Source organism: Chlorocebus sabaeus, chromosome 18 (genome assembly GCF_047675955.1).
Source record: "Chlorocebus sabaeus isolate Y175 chromosome 18, mChlSab1.0.hap1, whole genome shotgun sequence".
Classification (NCBI taxonomy): Eukaryota; Metazoa; Chordata; class Mammalia; order Primates; family Cercopithecidae; genus Chlorocebus; species Chlorocebus sabaeus.
The window spans coordinates 3,688,866-3,699,807 of record NC_132921.1 but is presented as its reverse complement, the minus strand read 5'-3'; the positions used below and the strand labels follow the sequence as shown (position 1 = coordinate 3,699,807).

Here is a 10,942-nt window from a genome sequence, read left to right as displayed (position 1 = left end):
GGACTGGAAGCGCACTTGGGGAGCCACAGATGCACTCCCAGAAGCACGCCCAAGAGGAGCAGTGGGGGGCTTGGCCAGGCAGGAAGCTTGAGGAGCACCCACCTGCAGGGAAGGGGAAGGATAGCGCAGGAGCTTGAGGAGAGGACACTGAGAGAGTCAGCTTCAGAGAAACACCCAGGGTGTGAGGTGCAGAACCCAGGCATGGCACAGCTGCATGGAAACCTGGGGCAAAGCGGCGTGAGCGGCTGCCAGAAAGTCCAGAGGGCAGACACGTCTGTGATGAAGCCCATGGCAGGTGCAGGTGTGAGCTGAGACCTGGGTCTGCTAAGGAGAATTGAGGATGCCCCTGAGAAGGTTTTGAATCTGAAGATGCCACGGGAGTCTTGATGATGGGGCAAGCAGTCTGGGGGTGGGCGAGGAGAGCACACTCAGCATGCGTGCTGGTAGGAGGGGCTGAAGTGGGAAGCGATGGGGAAGAAGGTTGGGATGGTAGGGGGAGAGCAATACTCAGCATGCATGCTGGCTGGTGGGACTGAGGTCAGCAGGGACAGGAGGAGAAGGCTGGGATGGTTGAGGAGGAACAGCGCCTATTTTCCCATGTACCTTGGGCTCCAGATGAAGACTGGCCGGCAATAGGCTGGCTATGTTGAGGATTGAAGCCGCTTGGAGAGCGCTGTCTTCTCTTTCGAGGTGGCTGCCCTCTGTGTACCCTACCTCCCGGGAGAGGGGCAGTTCCGTGCTATCAGTGATCTGCATAAAGAAAGATGGCTGTAAGTATACTCGTGAATCATTAGTACATTTTTATTTTTATTATAGCCAAGTGCACTCTCCCAGCTGTGATCAAACGAGCAGACAGGAACACTCTGAACTCTAGAAATGGATGGGTTCAAGGGCCATTGACTTATAACCATCATTCAACATATTTTCTAAAAAAAAAAAAAGTGCTTGATGTTTTATTGTTCAATCCTAGAAAAGTCATAGAATATTAAACTTTGTGACGAGTTCAGAAAGCAGCTAGTTCAACTTTCTCATTTTACAATTTGAGACCTAGAAAGGTCACGTGATTCTTCCTGGGGTCACATGGCTTGACACCTGTGTTTTTCTGTGAAGTGAAAGGCTCTCAGCATCTTTCAGGAATCTATGGAAGAAAATATGTTGGAATTTTTAAGCTTCACAGAGCAGCCGTCACTCCCAAAAACATTGACTGCAATTGCTTCCTGCAATTTAAAGTAAGAATGGGTGGCTGGTACAGTGGCTTATGCATGTAATCCCGACACTTGGGAGGCTGAGGTGGGAGGATCGCTTGAGCCCTAAAGTTCAAGGCTGCAGTGAGCTATGGTCACTTCACTGCACTGCAGCCTGGGCAACAGAATGAGATCTTGTCTCTAAAGTAAATAAATTAATGAAAGTAAAGTGATCAGGAGGAGTGGGTGTGTGGAAAGGAAATGGTCCATGCTGCTGCTTCCTGTCCCCCTGGGCAGGTGAAGTTAGTTGGCTGGTACAGAGGCTCAGCTTGCATTAAACCTCTCATTTCTGGGAGGAATTGAACAGATGAGATTTTCCTGCCTCCAAATATAAGAATATTTATGTGTTTTATCTTTTCGGGAGAAAAATTATCTAACTTTGTATCCACCACAGAATGACAACAGCTTCTTTAATTTTCTGGAAGAATGAACTGAAGCCATTAGTCAGGGCTGAAGGCTAGGAGGCCTGGAAAATTGCTACAGGGTAACATTTCCATGGAACTACGTGTTCTTACTTACTTAAGTGGAAATACACACATAGATCATACTTCCAAATGGTAGTTTGTGTCACTGAAGTTTGTACTGTACACTGTCCCAGAATGTTTTATAGAAATGGAAACTCAAAAGATTTCTTGACAATATATAAGTTTGTTCAAAGTGGTTGAAAGAGAAAAAAAGGTGTATTAAGTGCAATTAAACAACAGAAGTCTATTACATTTTATTTCACTAGGTGGGGAGGATGGCTGCAGAGCTTGGAAAAGGCTCTGTGTAGTTGTGTCAGAGGGGACATATTTAACTGTCCTCTCCAAAGAATATGTGCTGTCTCTCCCCAGGAACCTGCAGGGTCATGGCGTACCTGTGCTTGGCAGTTCTTTTTATGGCCAAACGAGCCTCCCGCCCACGTAAAGCTCTAAGCAATAAAATGAAAAGATAACATCGCTAAATTGCTGATCCGTGTAAGAAGTGTGCTGTATCTTCTAGTATGTTCTGAATGTAGACATTGTTCAAACAGATTGTTACTTCTGCCTCAGTCCTTGGTGCAGATGAAGAAAGAAACAGTGGCAAGGACCAGAGGCTGGAGAAGGGTGGTGCAGGATCCGGGTATAAACTCAAAAAACTGGAATCAGAGCTGGTGTGGGTAAAGATCATACGGAAAAAAAGCAGTGGGCTGCGGATCTGAACATCTCTGGGAACCCTAGGTGAGTGGATCACCTGAGGTTGTGAGTTCAAGGCCAGCTTGACCAACATGGAAAAATCCTATCTCTACTAAAAATACAAAATTAGCCGGGCGTGGTGGCGTGTGCCTGTAATCCCAGCTACTTGGGAGGCTGACGCAGAAGAGTTGCTTGAACCTGGGAGGCAGAGGTTGGGGTGAGCCGAGATCACGCCACTGCACTCCAGCCTGGGCAACAAGAGCGAAACTCTGTCTAAAAACAAACCAAAACACAGTTCAAACAGTTGGCTACATTTGATTGGCCAAAACAGGTGTAGGCTATGGTCTGTTTACATCTCCACTTGCTACATAGTTCACAAGACGGACAGAGAAACCTTTAGGCTGAACTTAAAATACGTTAGGAGGCAGCTTTAGGCTCAACTTGATTCAGCAAACTTCAGGCCAGTGTCAGGATTTAGTTCAATTTGGAATCTGAAATTAAACAACTCTAGAGTGAACTCAAATTAAATTTACAGATCACAGTTTCCTGAACTACTAGGTATATTCTTCACCCTGCTTACCTGGTGTAAGAAAGTGCAGGGCCTCTAGAGGCCTTGAGTCTGCTTTTCCATCCCAACTCCAAGACTTACTGTGCTATTTTAGGCGAATATTTAACCTCTCTTAACAAACTTGTAAAATGAGAGTCATCTTACACTCTTCAAGAAATTGTGAGACAATGAGAAGAGATTAAACATGTAACAGGCCAGGCACGGTGGCTCACACCTGTAATCCCAGCACTTTGGGAGGCTGAGGCATGCAGATTGCTTCAGGTCAGGAGTTAAAGACCAACCTGGCCAACATGGTGAAACCCCATCTCTACTAAAAACACGAAAATTAGCCAAGCGTGGTGGTGCATATCTGTAGTCCCAGCTACTTGGGAGGCTGAGGCAGGAGAATCACTTGAGCCTGGGAGACAGAGGTTGCAGTGAACTGAGATCGTGCCACTGCACTCCATCCTGGACAACAGAGTGAGACTCTGTCTCAATGAACAACAACAACAACAACATGTAACAGTGTCTGGCAGCAAATGATCGATGCCAAACCTTTTTCCTTCTTCATTACCCTTGCATAGCTTGTACCCTATCTGCTGGTGTTTCATCCTTGGCAGCTGAGAACAAACCACCAACAAATCCAAAAGCCGAAACATTGTTTCTATGACTTGAAAACTGTGCGAATACTAAACTGTTCCAAAAGAGTCGAGAGAGAAATACTTCCCAATTCAGAGACCAGTGTTGCCCTGATACAAAGACCCAAAAAACATATTCCAAGAAAGACAACAACAAGGCCAGGCACGGTGGCTCATGCCTGTAATCCCAGCACTTTGGGAGGCTGAGGTGGGCAAATCACAAGGTCAGGAGATCAAGACCATCCTGGCTAACACAGTGAAACCCCGTCTCTACTAAAAATACAAAAAATTAGCTGGGCGTGGGGGCAGGCACCTGTAGTCCCAGCTACTCGGGAGGCTGAGGCAGGAGAATGGCGTGAACCCGGGAGGCAGAGGTTGCAGTGAGCCGAGATCGCACCCCTGCACTCCAGCCTGGGTGACAGAGCGAGACTCCATCTCACACACACACAAAAAAAGACAACAACAAAAGGACAGGCTGAGAGCCTTCCTGAATATAAATGCAAAACTTCTTAACACAATTTTAGCAAATCCAATCCAGCATTCATGCATGAAACACTCACAAACTAGGAGGAAAGGAAGGGCATGTCTTCAATAGGATAAAGGGCTTCTATATAAAAAAACAAAAACAAAAACAAAAAAACCACTATAGCTAGCATAATAATTAATGATGAAAGACTAATTTTTCTCTCTAATAGCAGGAAAGCTATCAGATAATAGCTTTCTTTCTTTCTTCCTTTCTTTCTTCCTTCCCTGTCTCCCTCCCTCCCTCTCTCTCTCTTTCTTTCTCTTTCTTTCCCTCTTTCCCTCCCTCCCTCCTTCCCTTCCTCCCTTCCTTCCTTTCTTCCTTCTTTCCTGGAGTCTCACTGTTTTTGCCCAGGCTGGAGTGCAGTGGCACATGATCTCAGCTCACTGCAACCTCTGCCTCCAGGGTTCAAGCGATTTTCCTGGCTCAGCCTCCCAAGTAACTGGGATTACAGGCATGTGCCACCACACCTGGCCAGAAAACACATTTCTTTAGCTGAAAAATCCTTTTGGAATCAACAAAAAAGCTACAACAATTTATAAACAAGTTTAGTAAGCTTACAGGATACAGAGCCAATCTTTAAAAAACAACAATAAATTTGAAACTACATAAACAATATATTTTAACATAATATCAAAAATATGAAACATTTAGTGATGTATTTTGCAAAATATGGACAATATCTGAACATTGCAAATTGCAGAATATCACTGGGAGAAATTAAAGGAAACTTGAATAGATGGAGAGATGTACTGTGTTCATAGGTTGGATAACTCAGTCTTACTGAGGTATGAATTTCACCCTATCTGCAGTTCAAAGGAACGAGTATTAATTCATGCAACAACATGGATAAATCTGAAGATAACTATTCAAGGCGAAAGAAGCCAAACAGAAAAGAAGATTTAGTGTATAATTCCATTCACTAAAAATGCTAGAAAATGAAATCTAATCTGTAGTGACTGATAAAAGATCAGTAATTGCCTGGGAATTGGGGAGCAGGGAGTAGAAAGAGTACAAAGGAGAACAAGAAGATGTTTAGGAGTGACAGGATATGTTCACGCATTGGTTGTAATGAAAGTTTCACATCTACACACATGTCAAAACCTATCCCTTTAATATGTGCAGTTTCACATAGGTCAATTATATCTCATAAAAGCTATTAAAATGAGGCATAACAAAAATGTAAGACATGAACCCTTATTAAATCCTTGGAAAAAGAAGACATTTTAGGGACAATCAAGCAAATGTGAATGCGAAGTAGGTATTAAATGATGTTAGGAGATGATTGGTACTTAGGCATAATGACGGAATTCTGGATTTGTAAAAAAATGCCAGTATTCTTAGAAGCTTCTTTTCCACTGAAGTACTTAGGAGTCAAATGTCATGTCTGCAACTTATTTAGATTCTTTTAGCAAAATAATCTATAGAAAAATAGATAAAACAAATATAGCAAAAATATTAACAACTGATAAATAACAGTTCATTATACTATTATTTCAACTTTTTGTGCATTTTTTTAATTTTAGAATTAAAAAATCAAAAAATATTGACCAAGCACATTTGAAAAAGAACCAAATTACAAAGACAAAAAATAATTAAATTATCAAAGCAAATGGAGAGGTTTAACGGAAGACATAGAAGAAGATAAAATTGAAGTACAAAATGAATCTAATAAAATTACCCAGAATGCAGTATAGAGAGAAAAAGAGATAGAAAATATGAAAAAAAAGTTAAGAAACTTGGAGAATGCAATGACAAGGCCTATCATATGGGTGTTGGAATTTCAGAGGAAAGAGAAAGAATAAGGCTAAGATTATATTTGTACAAATATTTCTAAGAATGATTCCTCAGAAATAATTCCTGAGAGGCCGAGTACGGTGACTGACGCCTGTAATCCCAGCACTTTGGGAGGCAGAGGCGGGTGGATTACCTGAGGTCGGGAGTTCGAGACCAGCCTGACCAACATGGTGAAACCCCGTCTCTACTAAAATACAAAATTTAGCTGGGAGTAGTGGTGGGCACCTGTAATCCCAGCTACTCGGGAGGCTGAGGCAGGAGAATCGCTTGAGCTCAGGAGGCGGAGGTTGCAGTGAGCCAAGATCATGCCACTGCACTCCAGCCTGGACAACAGAGTGAGACTCTGTCTCAAAAATGATGATGATAATAATAATTATTATATTTGTTATAATTATAATTATATATAAATAATATATAAATATATAAAAATATAAATATCTAAAATATACATAAATAAAAATATATATTATAATTATAATTTATTATAATTATTATAATTCCTGAGAATTTCTAATGAATAAGTAAATGGAATACATGAATCCACACTTAGGCACACCATAATGAATTATCAAGCACCAACAACTAAGAGAAGCCTCCAAAGCAGCCAGTGAAGAAGATGGAGATGTTCAAATGAACAGAGATCTATTTTCATCACCCACAACAGAGGCAGAGCTAAAAATGGAATATTGTTAGTGGGCTGAAAGAAAATAATTGTGTACCTAAAATACTATAAGTAGAAAAAAGATATATTTTAATATTTAGAGCGTCGGGCGCGGTGGCTCATGCCTGTAATCCCAGCACTTTGGGAGGTCAAGGTGAGTGGGTCACCTGAGGTTACGAGTTCAAGACCAGCCTGACCGACATGGTGAAACCCCATCTCTACTAAAAGTACAAAAAAAAATTAGCCGGGCGTGTGGTGCGTGCCTGTAATCCCAGGTACTTGGGAGGCTGAGGCAGTAGAATCACTTGAATCCAGGAGGCGGAGGCTGCGGTGAGCTGAGATATTGCACTCCAGCCTGGGCAACAAGAGCAAAACTCCGTCTCAAAAAAAAAAAAGAGAGCAAAATACGGGTGCAGTGGCTCACGCCTGTAATCCCAGCACTTTGGGAGGCAGGGAGCTTGAACTCAAGAGTTCAGGACCACCTGGGTAACATAGTGAGACCTTGTCTCTAATAAAATTTTTTAAATGTTAGCTGGGCGTGGCAGTGAATGCCTGTAGTTCCAGCTACTCGGGAGGCTGAGGCGGGAGGATCATTGATCATTTGAGCCCAGGAGATGGAGGATACCATGACCTATGATTGCGCCACTGCACTTCAACTTGGGCAACAGAGTGAGATCTAGTCTTAAAAAAAAAAAAAAAAGAATTAGGGTAAGATAAAGACATTCTCAGGTAAACAAAATGAGTGTTTGCCACTAGACATCCTCACTAAGAAAATTTGTAAAGAATATACCTGTAAATCAGGCAGAAGGAATACGATGCCAGATGAAGGTCAGACACACAAAAATGTGAGGATGAAAAACTGACCAGTATGTAGGTCTAAACAAATAAACAAACAAAACAAATTAAACTAAATAAAATAATCCCTTCTGCAGTTTGTTTTTATGTATGTATTTTTTAGGGGCCATGCTAGTCTTCTCTGTGTCGTTCCAATTTTAGGTGAATGCAAAAGTAATTGTGGTTTTTGCACTGTTGGAATTTGCTGTTTGATATTGGAATATGCTCTTAAATAAACATGATGGGCATTTCTTAATTTATGGGCATTAATCATTAATGGGCATTTCTTGCTTTATGTTTTTTTGCTAATGACTTATTGCTGTTTATTTTATGTTGATTTTAGACTATGGAAATGATGTTAGACAAAAAGCAAATTCGAGCAATTTTTTTATTTGAGGTCAAAATGCAGAAGAGACAACTGGCAACACCAACAAGGCGTTTGGCCCAGGAACTGCCAGGGCACACACAGTGCGGCGGTAGTTCGAGAAGTTTTGCAAATAGAGGCCGGCAGTCAGAAGTTGACAGTGATCAGTTGACGGCAATCATCAAAGCTGATCCTCTTACAGCTACAGGAGAAGTCGCTGACAGCTCAGCGTTGAACATTCAATGGTCGTTTGGCATTTGAAGCAAATTGGAAAGGTAAAAAGTCCCAGTAAGTTGGTGCCTCATGAGCTGAGCAAAAATTTTTTACAATCATCATTTTGAAGGGTCATCTCTTATTCTACATAACAACGACAAACCATTTCTCAATTGTATTGTGATGTGCAATGAAAAGTGGATTTTAAGGGCCAGAGCAGTGGCTCATGCCTGTAATCTCAGCACTTAGGAAGGTTGAGGCGGGAGGATAACTTGAGGTCAGGAGTTCAAGACCAGCCTAGCCAACACGACGAAACCCCATCTCTAAAAACATTAGCTGAGTGTGATGTTGGTGGGGGGTGCCTGTAGTCCCAGCTACTCGGGAGGCTGAGGCAGGAAATTGCTTGAACCCGGGAGACAGAGGTTGCAGTGAGCCGAGATCGCGCCACAGCACTCCAGCCTGAGCGACAGAGCAAGGCTCAACACCCTGCCTCCCTTACCCCCCTAAAAAAGAAAGAAAAAAAGAAAAAAGAAAGCACAGCCCTCCGTTGAGGCCTCTGGGCGATCCAGTAGGATGGGTCTGGGCGCGGACTGTCTGGGGACCACGCAGGACCGTGACAGGTGCAGTCGGACCGTGACAGGTACAGTCTTGACACTGGCTTTGAGAACAGCTGAGGGCCTGGGTGAAGAAGGGGCTGCAGGTGTAGGAGTCAGGCCGGCCCCGGGGAAGTGCGCACGGGTGTGCGGGGGTCATTCAGGGCCCTGACGGAGCTACGGGGAGAATTTAGCCCTGGATCCGCTCTGGGGTGTGGGATGGCGGGATGGGGTGCCTTGCCCGGGACCAGGGCGAGCAGGGTGCGGGGCTCCTGGAGGCTAGCAGGATTAAGGTCCTTTTTAGGATGAGTGAGCCTTGCAGGTTCCCTGCTTTCAACCCAGAGGGAACCCGGGTCCACGCGGGAGTGGGACTGGGGGTGAGACGGGCAGCCCACGGAAGGGGCGCTGAGGCGCGTGGCCGCGAGGGGCAGGGGCGCCCACGGGGGTGCGCGGCTCGTGTTATTAGGGAGGCTGTCCAGGGCGTCGTGCCCCGGCCGGGCGCCAGGTGGCGGCAGAGGCCGGTGCGGCGCAGCTTCCTCGGCAGCCAGACAGCGGTCCCCAGGGTCGGAGGCTGGGGCGGGGCTGGAGCAGAGCGGGAGAGAGGAGGGCAGCCAACAAAAGAGCATCTGCGAACGCCTGAACTCCTGAATGTGGGTGTCGAGTTGTATTTTAGGATATGTTAAAAAGTTAGGAATATTAAATAATTGGCTCTTGGCCGGGAGAGGTGGCTCACATGTGTTATCCCTGCACTTTAGGAAGCCCAGGTGGGCGGATCACCTGAGGTCAGGAGTTTGAGACCAGCCAGGCCAACATGGCGAAACCCTGTCTCTACTAAAAATACAAAAACTAGCTGGGCATGGTGGTGCCCGCCTGTAGTCCCAGCTACTAGGGGGGCTGAGGCAGGAGACTCTGTCTCAAAAAATAAATAAATAAATAAATAAATAAATAAATAAATAAAAAGCCACTTAATCCCAGACTGAAACCCTCTTTTCAGACTCTACATTAAGAGCTTAAAGAACTTAGTCCCAGGCAGGTGGGTCACTTGAGGTCAGGAGTTTGAGACCAGCCTGGGCAACATGGCAAAACCTTGTCTCTACTAAAAATACCAAAATTAGCCAGGTTTGGTGGTGCGAGCCTGTAATCCCAGCTACTCAGGAGACTGAGGCAGGAGAATCACTTGAACCTGGAAGGCAGAGGTTGCAGGGAGCCCAGATCAGGCTGCTGCACTCCAGCCTGAGTGACAGAGCAAGACTCTGTCTCAAAACAAACAAACAAACAAAAAAATAAAATAAAATAAAATAAAATAAAGAGCTTAAAGAACTTAAGAAAACACCAAATACTTCTGAGGTAACAGTGGCAATGTAGTAATTAATGAGGATACTCAATTGTCAATGTAAAAATAATTAAACAATTTCCAAAAGTCTATTTCAGTGAAGGAAACATTTGTCTTTAAGGGAAATAGCAATGAAAATTATGTTTATGGCCAAAACGAGCCCTTTCTGCAAGCTTCATTTAAAAAATTGTGGGCATAATTACCATTTTACACAAAATAACTCTGTGGAAAGCTTTTTGAAATAAGCTTCTATTGAAATAAAACACCAATTAATTACCCATTTAACTTATTAAATGAGAACTATAGGGTGCTAATTTTTAAATATATTTTAAAATTGCTTTTAAATAATATCTTTTCTTTGGGACTTGAGAACGTGTATAGCTAATATGAACAGATGGAACAAAGATTTTAATTACTTCTTTTATTATTTACCTCTATATTCTGTACCAGTTAATTTCATTGCTCAAATTATTAATGTCTAATATGCCACTTGAAGCATTCGTATTCTGAAAATGATGTAAGTTACACATGTAGGTTGGCCGAAAGTATTATATACTAGGATACAGCGCAGTTTGGGAGTGTCTCTTGCCTGTCCAGGAAGGTGCAGGTATCTGATTGTAAATGTAGGAGAATTCAGTTCAATATAAATAGTTTAGTTTCCTGTTATATTAGGATAGGTAGTTAAGCTTATGTTTTTGCCTTAGACAGATTATCATTATCCGTCAGTCCTACAGTTTAGGTTTTGACATAACTCTTTAAGTACAAATGGAGAATACATCCCCAGTAGCACTGCAGTGTTCATTCACACCACTGAGTTTCGGTGCCATCAGGGGCTTTGAAGTCAGTGCCATGGGGCACACAGATGGAGGATGAATGAAAGGCACAGAAAAGTCCTCAGGTAGAAATAGGGGGAGCAGAAAAGCAGACAGACACCAGAGGGCGCAAGAGGAAAGTGGCATCAGAGTCCTGGAAGAGGAGGCGGGCACTCTGAAAACCCCATCCGAATCTTTCAGTGTAAGTAGGCACCACCCACATCATGTT

The 10,942-nt window shown here is 43.4% G+C and overlaps 1 non-coding gene across 1 annotated transcript; it reads right to left on the bottom strand.

Annotated features, from left to right (window-relative positions):
• Positions 1-7,476: 7,476 nt before the first annotated feature.
• Positions 7,477-7,581, bottom strand: LOC119620540 (U6 spliceosomal RNA). Its single transcript, XR_005237021.1, has one exon. It is a non-coding gene; the product is annotated as a U6 spliceosomal RNA (small nuclear RNA).
• Between the last annotated feature and the right edge of the window lie 3,361 nt (positions 7,582-10,942).